General features: G+C 34.0%; 1 protein-coding gene and 1 long non-coding RNA gene across 2 annotated transcripts in view; one reads left to right on the forward strand and one right to left on the reverse strand.

Annotated features, from left to right (window-relative positions):
• The window catches only part of LOC308194612 (uncharacterized protein), a 975354-nt gene that overhangs the window by 760939 nt on the left and 201600 nt on the right, over window positions 1–12815 (reverse strand). The gene's annotated exons all lie outside the window — the stretch shown is intronic.
• The window catches only part of LOC308194619, a 70349-nt gene continuing 67534 nt past the window's right edge, over window positions 10001–12815 (forward strand). Inside the window, exon 1 of the long non-coding RNA XR_013950763.1 lies at window positions 10001–10278. This is a non-coding gene — a long non-coding RNA (uncharacterized lncRNA). The remainder of the gene's footprint in view (window positions 10279–12815) is intronic.

Genomic DNA, 12815 nt, shown 5'->3' on the forward strand with positions numbered 1-12815 from the left:
GCCTGAAAAAGGAGAAAATATATATACTTGGTGAGTTATCCCTCTGTGCCTCTATACCAAAACGCAGTCTGCAGCTACATCTCCCATGGCTCTGCAATTAAGTTATTAATGATATCATTAATAGAGTTTCTGGGTAGACTATGCATACATATATGTCACCCTCTGCCTCATTCCAAGAGACACTATTTGCCTTCCAGTTCCTTCCTAGTAAAACAGATTTCTCTGCACTGTTCCAGATAGCAGTATATGGGAGTAAGTGAAGACCACTGTCAGGGAATCTTGGTAAGAAAATAAGTTAAAGAAAAAAGAGAAACACGGTGACATTTTTATTTTGAAAAAGTTAAAAATAACTAAAAAAAAAAAAAAGTTTAAGGGGAGAACAAAGCAATCCAAATGTTCCTGTGATTCTAATAACTGCACCAACAAAAAAGAGAAGAAACCCAAGCAATGCTCTCCTCCAGAGCCAGGCAGGGCATCACTAAAAAATAAATAGTGCCATACAGCAAGCAAAAGAAGGCTACTTTAGATAGGAATTATATGTTTAAAACTGTGCAGACTTAATAAGCAGATTACTTAGAAAAAATATATTAACGAAAACGAAGCTTAGAGAAAGATTTAACAAAATATATGAGGAAATGGGGTAAGAAGAGACATGACAGAAAAGTTGGAGTCTAGTCCTCTGGTCTGAACTCATGACTTGTTGTTAAAATCATGCAAAATATGATATCTGAACATTAAAAAAGTAAACTGAAAAAGTACCCATCTAGTACTATACCCAGATTAGGAAATCTCTGATTCCTACAGTCTACAGTAAAAGACGTCTAGGTCTACTCCAGTCTCACAGTCTTAAAAAGGAAAAAAGGAACATGGAGAAATCAGTGTAAGTACACTAATTTTAATTCCAGTTTCCTGATGAGGGTAGCTCACAAATACATCTCAACACAAATGGAGAGTTAGAATGCTGATGAATAATACATATATTTTCCTGCTTCAAGTAAATCATTTATCTCTGCAATTACAAGTCAGGGAAGCTATTTAGTGATTTGTAACATGTGATTCTTGACATGTACTTTCCAGAAATAACAGAAGCACATGGACTTTATTCTGCATTAAACAATTGCTAATGAGATTAGATTTGGGGGGAATTTAGCTAATGTTGAATCAAATAATAATTGGATATTCTTTAATGCATTTTTTTCATTTAAATATAAATATTAAATATATGTTAAATGATAAAATTCAGTTAACTTTTTTTGCTTGCAATAGGATGTAGATAAAACAATCTTCCTTCACGCATCACAGGAAAAAGCAAACTAGCTTCCTTTCATTAAGGGGTAGGAAAGATATCAAGGTGATTCTGATGGGCTAATACTAAGCTTTAAAATAAATCCCCCCTGAGAATGCAGAAGGTATTTGTCTTAACATCACTCTTATAGAAACTGGTTTTATTCTACACATCTGCGTGGTGCACCTCTGGGCATAGCTGATAAACAGATGGCACATGCTGTAAGGTGAGATATGTGATTTCTGGTTAGTAAATATTGATTTATAAGTCAGTGTATATTATATATTTTAAAACACTTTTATGACAACAACTCACAGCTTCATAGACAAGAAAAATAACTTAGCACTGCAAGCAAAAGCTTTACCACTGTCACAGGGACGGTGAACTAAAAAAATAAACAAAAAAAATGTAAAATCTTAGAAAAGATTATGTCACCTAAACTGTAGATTCTTATGCACAATTGCATATATGCAACAAGCTCGATCCATATCTACTTCTTGGAGAAAGGTGATCTTTTATCACAGAGGATTTTAAAAACCTTTCTATTTTTTATTGAACCTTTCTTCCGGGAAAAAAGGTCTGAAGGAAATTTTTTTGAAGCTATGTTCATCTCTCAAACACAAGAAATTCCAAAAACATAGATAAAGCAGCTTTCCTGAAATAGATAAAGCTATTTTCACCCTTGAAAGCATAGTTTCCCTTTTTTAAGTCCCTGTACTGAAATTTTTGGATAGACTCCAAAAGATGTCACATATCTTAAATAAGAGCACAGCTCAGCAATCGTTTTTTTTTGTGTCTGTGTTTACTTTGCATTTTACTTTATACTGAAGAATAATTACTGAGGACTGAAACTAATTTGTTTTCTGTCCTAAATTGCTGTTTCATACTTTTAAGCAACCACTACGTTATACGCAGGAGGTTTTGTAGTTTTTCAATACTACATATTAAAACATATTCCTTATACTACCATATGAGCACAGTGGGATACTGTCATTTCTTGTAAAGTAACTAATCGTTTCACTATGTACGCAAGATTTGATTATGTAGGAGTAAGTGTAATCAACTTGAAATTTCAGAATAGGATTTTTTGGCTCAAGCTTATATTATGTTTTCAAAAAGTGATGTGAGAATTGTTAATCACCACAACAGAGAGTTGCTGCTTAAATTGAAAATGTTGTTATACTAACATATTGAGAAAATGCACAATCATATTGAGTTTAGGAAAGTGTCTCAAACAGTAAATAGCCAATATCACTACAGAATACATTTATTTTTATGATCCTGGTTCCATTCTTGTGCAACACAAGTATCTAGAAAATACTGCAGTGCTGGATGACATACAGATACATACAGTAGGTGTTGACTGCAATTATTTAGTAGGAAGTTTTCTAAATTATCCAATAAAAATGCGTTTCTAAAAATAACTGTTTACACAGACCTAGATGGGTAATCTCAAAATATAAATAGGCTGTATTAAACTACATGTAATGTAGGCTTGTTAAAACAGTGCTACTCAGTAACACTGGAAGAATTCTGATTTCCAGAATTAACGATTTTAAAGTGGTATTTTCATCTATAGGTCAAAGCACATGGGATAAAAGCAGGAATGTAATAATGGTATCAAAGTTATCATTGATACAAAGCCTGCTTATACAGCTAAGAATGATAAAACCTTTTATTTATAGACTGTATTTTAAACTGCCATTTAAGATAAAATTAGATAAATATAGCTGCTACACATAAACAACACCCTGTAACGGTAGACTACAAAACTACAGGAAAACATTACACGTATATGAAAAATGAGATTTACAGATTTGATTCTGTTCCCAATTTAGTGCTGTTTTACGTGGGCCTAATCCATGCCCATGTTCTCTGCTTAGTGACTGCTATTTGATATCAAAACTATCTTACGCAAAATAAATCAGTATCAGCCAAATCTATTGTGCATCTAATAGTCAAAACAACAGCTAAAATATATTGGTAAAAAAAAAAAAAAAAAAGAAAAGAAAAAAAAAAACCTCAGCATATGGAAAAGCTTTTCTACGATATCTATACTGAAGGGAAAATTCTGTCCTGAAGCAGAAGAACTTGATGTGTTGTGAAAAAAATATTTTCAGTGATAATTATAAAAAGGTTATGAAAACTCCAGGTTCAGGGTCTTCTCTCTGTGCAAATAATTGTTCTGCTCATCCAGAACACTATCATGGAAATCACGTGCTTCTATCTAGCAACATAATTTTACCCATTACCTCAATCGATGCATCTCTCTTGACTACTTCAAACTCCCTTGTAAAATCCAGTATACTTAGGGAATAAAATATTCTTTTACCTTTTCACATTTGCAAACAGCAAATAATTTCAGGGTATTTCCTTATAGTCCAAATGAATGTTAAGTATAAATCCAGTGTAGTCAGTAATACATTTGTAGTAAAGAGAACTTTGGATATATAGCAACCATCAACTTGTGGATATTAAAATTATATGAAACATTTTCCCTCGGTTGAGCAAATGCACAATAATTTTTATGTATAGGTAAAATCATACCCAGGAAAAGGATATAGTGCACATATGCACTATATGATGCATCTCCAAGCCATCACCCTGACAAAGCAATTAAAAAAATCAAAGTAACACTTCTGTGCTTTCAATGTAGTTCTTATAAAACATGAATTAAATTAACGTTTTACATAATAACACTCTGATTTCAGTTACACTGTGAATCTGCAAAGACTTTGATGAATACCCTATTATGATAACAGCCCAGTCAGCTGCAGTATTGTTTATAATCTTAATGGTTTTTAGACAGCAATGAAGGAGCAATAATTTAGTTCCATTTCAAACAATGTAACATTGAAACAACTGAAGGGCATTCAAGGAAACTACAACTCTTATATTCTTTTGTTGCATCTGTATTTGATTACAGCGATTACATTCCATTTGTTTGTTTCATAAACTAATGTTAAAACATCTAGTGATCGTTACTTACCTGTAACACACTTTTTCCATTATCGGAAAGCTCAGTCTTACATCTACATGGAATAACGCAATTACATTTACTAGGCAGAATTCTGAGGATTGCTGAGCTCTTACTGAGTCTTTGCATTGACTTAGCGTAACCAAGTCTGAACTAAGCGTTTCTTTCATTAAGGATCTGTCCAAAAAGCAATGAGTAAATTACAAGAAGCACAGGATTTGGGATTTAACATTCTCTCCACAGAAAAAGTTCAACTATTAAATTATACAAACTTTTGGTGGGGTGGCTTGTTCTTGGTGAAAAACCGCTCATAAAGTTTTGCAGATTATTAAGTATTATAAAGTTCTAACAATTCACAGTTGATGCGATTTCTACATGAGAGAAGTTTTCACAGAAAGGTGTTAAGCCTTTAAGTATTGTGTTGAGAGGCAGCTTGCATACCTGTACAAATGAATCCTTGTAAGATAATACATGCAATTATATGAACTTGTTGTCAAAAGACATTTATTTCATCTGTTTCCCTTCCTGCTCTGAAAAATTTGTTTTATTGACACCAACAGGACTTATGTCACTGATGTAAATAAACACCTCAGGAATGTGATTTTTAGTTTAGATTTTTAGTCTTTCACAAAATAATTACCACTTATAGCCATGAAGTCATAGGCTACGTTTGTAAACCTCCCCAGGCACTGGAGCCCTGAACCAACCAGAGCCACTCTCCCCAGCAACTTCTGGCAATGGTTCAGGATAGCAGGGGCTCGAAAGCATTTCCAACAGACAGTCTGCATGTAGCTACCTCCTGATTGCATCATGTGAGATGTGTTTTTTTTTTTTTTTCTCAGTTGTTCTCATTGCCAAAGCAGTCTTCATGATTTTTTATTAGCTTAAAACTGCAATGTTTCCCAGTGAAATGCACTGCACCAGAAGTACAACACGATGCAATACAACAGGTATTTAATCATTTTTAATCTGTCACTTTCACTTATAGCACATCTTACATTAAAAGAAATACATTAAGACAGAGTAGGCTATTAAGCAGATGACTATTCCCACTGAAGTCTGGCTTAGTAAATACTGGAACATGTCTTCCTTTAGAAATGTGGAAACAGATGTGGAGGTGCCACGCTGTCCTCTGTAATACAATAAAGTTGTAATCCACATATCTAGGAACTGAGGTTCACTTTGGTCACTTGCGTGAAGGAGCTTGGTTTGTGTTGTCTCTGAGACTGCTGCTCTAGTGATATTGCAGTATTTTTCCATCTTTCCTGTGAAATCAGATTCACTAGGAAGGCAGCAGGAGGTTTAGGGCAGGCCTCTTCACCTCACACTATTTATAGAAGAAATCATGCTTGGAAAGAGTTTTGTCTTTTTATTTTTTCTTTTCAGTGCAACTACTGATACTGCTGAGTGCTCTGTAAAGTCCAATACTAATACTAGTATTAATTAGTAATTAGTATTTTCTGGACTAATGGGACAAGCAATTGGTTTGTTCAAAACTGGTTTATTTTTCAATGCATTATTTATCTGTAATTATGGGTGCTGTTGAGTTCTTGTTCAAATTATTTCAGAATCTACTTTGATATCAGCTTAAACGTAAGGTTTTTTGCTGCAGTGATTTTTTTTAATTACTTTATTACACTTAGGTTCTGAATTAATGACTTCTCAGCAAACAACAGTCAAAGATCTAACCACTTGCTTTGTATCTGGGTATTTATAAGGATATTTAAATCAGAATAAATAAAATTACCATTCTGTGCTCCAATCTCATTCTACCTCAATATTTTCTTTCTTTCTGTCTTAGAAAGTTCTCTTATTACCATTTGATAGATTAGCTTAGTCATATTTTCCGCCCTTTCACACTGAAGCAGAATGCCAAGTAAAGAATATTACTTACTGCCAAAGGTTTTCAGCGAGTGTAATTAAAAGTTTGTCTCCCTGTTTTTATTTAGCTTTTCCTGGCATTTGACTAATTTGGCAGCATATGGTAGGTTTGTTTATTAACTTGTGCATAGTAATTAAAGCAGTGCTTTAACAGAGACACACAATAAATGTGTTCTATTTATATTTGAGGGGAAGACATTTTTTAAAAAATCTACACAAAATGAAAAGCATTTTTGAATTTATTTCTGAAATCTGGAGTTATCTGGATGGATTTAAGTTAACTGACTTTGTAGTAATTCATTCCTTATAAAATGTATTAACAGGTATTTTAATTAGTGCGCCAGAGATGTGTCCTACAGAAATTATTCAGAAATACTGTATTTTAATCAACTTAGGGCTTATATGTACCTAGGAGAGTGAAAAAATGTCCTTTAGCACAAAGATTTCCATGTTTTAGACAGCCTACATTCACTGTTAAGTCAATCAGTCTTCAACATTTGCATTAAGAAACAGATTTATGTCCATGATAGGTAATTGGGAATTTTATGTCCATATTATGTTTATTGGTAACATGCTGATAGTTAGCAGCCATTTCTTCTGGAAAATGTAATTTGATTTTTTGTGAATAATAAATTCTCTCATTTGGAAATTACATAAAAGAGTGTATGCATATCATTCCATGCAGCAATATAATTAACACTCTAGCTTAAATATCCGTTTTACTAATAAAATATATCACTAGCTACTTATCATAGAATATGAACATTCCTGTATTTATTAAAAAACGTTATTTTATTTTGATCTTTAATATTTGTTGCCCACTGCATGGCCTAAAGGAAGGATAGATTTCTATACCATAAAGCTATAGAAAATTTACATTATCAATAAAAATATACTGTCTGTTGTATTGTTACTTTTTTTCTCTCTCTCTGACTTAGTATACAGTGAAAAGCCATCTGCCAGCCAATTTTATCCAGCAATTTGAGGAGAGAAGAAAGATGCTGAGGATCTGGTGTACATACTGACCTTAACGTGGCACAAAATCTCAGAAATCAAAATCAAAATCAAGAAATTAAATTAAAATATCTAAAGTATTTATGATGAGAGACAATGCCAGTAAGATTAGAATCTTGAATAACATCAGTTTGTTATCAGCAACATGAGTTATACTAAGTTGTACAAAAGATAAATTACTTTCAGCAGAGGAAGAATGGATTTCTGCATTTACTGTAATAGCAACAAGAGAATATGATATACTACCTTACATGACAGAACAGGCTTATTTGATAGGATCTGAAAACCCTTCATAGATTATACACAAAAACACTAGTGACACTTTCAATCACTGAAACAACAGGATACATGTAGGGAGACCTCAATCAGGAATTTTACTGTTGTCATCTCTCTTGCCAGTCCGACATCTTGCCAGGATAAACAAATGCAACCTAATAATACTATAGTCACTTGCTCGGATTCCAAGAACAATTATGTTAGTCATCTTTTAGACTTTTACTACAGGATAATGACCATTCTTGTATTACAGTGATGAATGATAGGCAAAATTAATTCATGTGGAACATGTGAAATTATATAAAAGTTGCATGAAAGTAGAACACAACATACAAACTTTGTGCTTTTGTTTACATCCACTCTAGAATGAGATGTAGGCTTCAGTATTTAAGCTTCAATACTGTCTCAGGGTGTGTGGGAAAATTTCAGGCCATTCATATCGACTTAATTTTTTGTCTCTATTAGGCTGCTTGTTCTGTGGTTTTTTTTTTATTATTATTTTTTATTTTTTTTTTTACCACGGGCTATCATACAGTCTTCAGCTGCACTTGGGTCAGACCATCAAACCCTAGATTTTATTTAATAATAAGAATATTTGTAGGTCACACTACCAAAGGACGTACAGAAGACTGGGTGTGCAGCTCCACTGAGTCCCATAAATATTTCATTTATTTGTAACTGCTTCAGCAGAACCTCAAATTGAAAGCACTTTCCATGTTTATACACTGCTTAGGGTGTCTCCACTTATTTGCCACTACAGGCATTATATAATAACTGCCAGAACAAATATTTACATGTAGTTGTTGTGCAGCACTAACTGCACTCTTTCACAGCAGAAGCAGCTGTCTCCCTGAGGTGGGAGCCAACCCACAGTCATGACTGAAGCGATGTGTCAGCTCTTCTTTTTTTTAAATACTGGCTTGCATAGGCAAAACCAGACTTGAACAACGTCAGAAAGTTTGCCATGTAGGGGAGAAACTGCGATCTGTTACCTAGAAAATTATCAAATCTCCTTGTTTACAAACTCATGTTCAGGAGTTGGTGCAAAGGACTTTCAATGTAAGACAACAGGTGGTTCAGGGCCCAGATTTAGGTTACATATTTGGTGCAAATCAAAGGACTACTTGTAAAGTAGGATCTCTATATATCTTTATTTTATGCTGCTCCTGTGCCTAGTCCTGAGAACTTTTAAGCCAGTTGGGATATGGACTATGAACATTTTTCTAGCGGTATCTGCACAGTGCAATCTTCTTGATTAGCCTGCAAACATTTTGCAACATGATAAAAAAAATAATAAAAATATGGAAGTTTGTGCTAAAGTAAACAGTTTAATTTCAGACTGGTCATCTGCAGTCTGCTTAGGTAAACTTGTATGTTATCCCCAGCTGGTCATGGCCGCAAAGACTCACAACTGAGGCTTGGTGCTTACAGCAGTCAAATACTGGCAAAGCACAGCAATCCTCACAAACAAGTCCTTCCGGTGACACAAATTCTCAGCTTTTTCCTACTAAATTCCTTCATACCATATCGGGAGCTCAGGGGCTGAGCAAAAATTGTCCTGGCCTGCAAAACCATGTCAAATCAGGTTTTGACATGGATTACATAACAAAGGTTAGTTGGACTGAGCTACCACATTTGATTTTTAACCACAGAGAAAACCATCCATCTGAAGAACCCAAATGCCACAGAATGAAAGACAATCCGATCATCACTGAATTAAGCAGTTTACATATTTAATTATCCATTTTAAGTTATAAATGTTCAGCACTTTGTGCTACAGGATTTTGGACTTCTACTCAAAATGACATGTGGAACCTAGCGACATTTTTCGTATTTAAGAGGCACTCGTTTCAGTCACAGAACTAACCTGAACTTCCTTCTACGACCTTGGTCCACTGATTTTGCTCTTTGGTTTTGACAGGTTACTCTCATGCCTACTCTCATCACAGCTTTCAGTGATCCTATGTACATGGGCCAAAAAACCACCCCCTTTGCTAAGGCAAAAGTATGTTTTACAGCAAGAGATCAAAGGATTAAATGAACAGTACAAAAGCTATAAAAGTAGAACCTGTGATGTAGTTTGTAGACTTTGTACATCACAGAAAATCTATAGATAAATTCATAAACCTTTCTATATTCCTTTCATAGAAGTGTATTTTTGTTCTCAGGTGCTATTACAATGTATAATGCATGTATTTTGATGTATTTAATGTCTTCCCTCAGAAAAAATCATTGCTTATTGATCATGTTTTTCAAAAGTCATTATTTTCATTTGGAATCCCTGGCATTACAAATAATATATTATTCCTTTTTATTATACAGCTAAAAACGTAAATGGAGGACCCATTAAGAGTCAAATTGGTTTTGTTTCCCCAAAAGCTCTCTTTCTTTGATTACTAAAATGTGAACTTCTGTAGATTTTTAGATTTTACTTCAAGAGAGCCTGAGAAAAAAAGGAGTTCAAAATTAATTACGCACCTTATGAGACATGAGAAATGACACTCCTCCAGCAGATGACAATTTTCTTTGAAGTCAGAAGGCACAGCAGTGGACATTACCTGAACAAATCATTTTCAGTGAATCACAATCTCAGTTATGTGAGATGTGCACATAGAAAAAGCCAACAGAGTAAAGCTTTTCTTCTTCATTCATTAATCATTCCAATGCATGCCCTGCTGGATATGTATATTTCCTTTTGCACATATGCAAGGTGTGAACATGTGACAACGGCTGAAACTCCAATGTAAACAGGAATATTAAGAACTCATCAAATTGAAGTTACTTTACCACTCCAATCACCAGAAGCTTGAGCTAATGTCCTGTGCAATGCCACAACAATTATCAGGTAAGGATATGGAATACAAATGTAGAATTTTTAAGTATCACCCTCTGTTCCTAAGAAAAAGTTCTAGACTAGAAAGCATGAATATTAGTCAAACTTATCAAAGTTTGACAAAAAACAAAGTATGTGACAGTGTTTAAACAAATATAAAGCAAGTTTTAGAGACTCAAAAATCACAGAATACAATTGTGTTTTCATTGGAAGCATTGCTTTAGTGATTTTTAAGCTGGCATTGTAGCATGTTTAAATGATACAGATCATAAAACTAATTAAAAACAAAAATAAAAAAGGACTGAAAATAAGCCACGTAAGTGTCAAAAAAAGAAGACTGAAATTGCCTTAATGCCTTTCTCTGACTAAGAAGACAAAAATAAAAAGGGGTTTCAGTCTAAGCTATTAATAATGCCGGATTTATGAATACCTTTGCACCCTCTTTTTAGTCCAGTCAGCTTCAGGACACCAGAGTTCATCTCATCTGGAAATTCAGAGGTTTATTTAACAAAATATTCATGAAATTGTGGCAAAGAATATTGTAACTACCTAAATGAAAAAGCACTGTTCACTATCACACAGCTTCTTTGTCCTTGGGTCAGGGGATTTCTTCCTGGCCAACTCTTTCCTAATACAATTGAATCGCATCCCAAACTCTTAGCTTCTGCTTCTTTACTTATTTTTATTTCACCTAAGAAGGTGCACACACACATATGCATATGCCTTTCAGCTATCTAAGTGTTGGCCATTTACTAATTTTGCTAAATATACAGTTAGACACAAACTGTATCAGTCTAATCACTAAAGTCAAGCAGTGCATGCAATAGGTGTTACTCTGGTCTTCTTTCACATACTAATAAAAACAAGCCTTTCATGCTTCCCCGTTTTACATGTATGCAACTGTTTTCAATATTATTAGACAAAAAAAGTTTTAACAGAAAGATAAAGATTTGAGCCTACATGTTATAAAAGACTAATGTTAATTATTAGACACATTCATTATACTGTGAAATTTGTATATACACTAAGCTTCATACATACAACTGCAAAACTGAGCCAAGGGTGGTATCTAGATAAGATAACACTACAGTTATATTTGAATAGTTTTATTGGGCACCTATTGGGGATATTACCATAATTTCTGGGATTTCTCAAGCATGTTTATGTGACGTTATTTTAATAGTATAGAATAATGTAACATCCCAAAGAGCTAAAATAATTTTCATTGTTTCTATGGTTTTTACCTTTATGAATATGGTTGTTCTTCTACATATGCACAGTGGGTGAAAAACAATAATATGGTTATGCATTTACAGTCTGCAGTACTGCATGAAAATCGTTTTGAAGTGAACTGATACTCAATACACCAAGTAAGCAGCTGACTTCCGTATAGGTTCAAACAACACAGCACTTGCACAGTTTTCCTCAACAGAAAATGCAGAGAACAAAAGAAGTGCCTGTTTGAAATTCCATTTTGAAATAACTACTAGTAAAAACTTTAAAATACTGTGTAAGAAAGACTCTGCTCAGTGTATTTACGAATGAATAGATATAACTCCTCAAACTGATAAACCAAAAAGCCTGCCTATTGATGAATGAACCCATGTGTTCTGCCAAGGTACTTATCCGTGACAAACACCACACTGCACAGCATGATAAAGTAATGTCTTATGACTCGTATCTATTTAGTATTCTGACAAAAATAATTTGTTAGTGAAAATGATGGATGATTATGTGCTACAGAGTACAAGCCTGACCCTCAAAGGGTCAGTAGTAGTTTTTTTGAACCCTCAAATGCAGAATTTCACTCATATAACCACACTTTCAGCACTACAGACCTCAGTTCTTTCCCTCTGCTTTAATCAAAAAAAAAAAAAATACCATTAGGTAAGGTAACAGTTATCTGGATTATGAGAGTTTCAGAATAATATTTTGGCCCAGAAATTTACCCTAAGGAGCATGCACTGCATATTCACTTTTCTGTCAAACCCAGTAGGAGTATTTCCATTCTGGAGCTTCCAGACGTGGTTCCTTGTCTGATGGCTAAGAACTGGTTGTCAAACCACTTGCATGACAGATACAGCAAGTCTCTGTTCTCTCTCTCTCTTTTTTTTTTTTTTTTTATAATATTGAAACTTGCTTCTTTACGTTTTGTTCTTCCTGAAGTACACATGCTTGATCAGTTTTCACCGGGTTTCAATCCAAGTACACAAGTGTCAGCTACATTTGTCAAGGCAGCAGTGTACACATATACTTATAACCAACAACAGCATATTTTTTCTTTGTTCATGTCATGAAGAACTCTGTGAAAACCAAACTGACACGCAGCTACATAGACACGAGATTTCTTTCCTTTTTTTTTTATTGTGTCCAGAACACTGTAATTTGCTGCAGTTTTGAAATTACACGTATAGCCATCAAAAATTATATGACTGTTTCCACTAGCTCACACTGTTCCAATATCACTGTAAATGTATCATGTAAAGGTACGGATGAAAATCTTATAAGCAGTATAATTACACATAATTACAAACACTTATTTATTCCAG

The sequence above is a fragment of the Anser brachyrhynchus genome, assembly GCF_964034855.1.
Source record: "Anser brachyrhynchus genome assembly, chromosome: 4".
NCBI classification, from domain to species: domain Eukaryota; kingdom Metazoa; phylum Chordata; class Aves; order Anseriformes; family Anatidae; genus Anser; species Anser brachyrhynchus.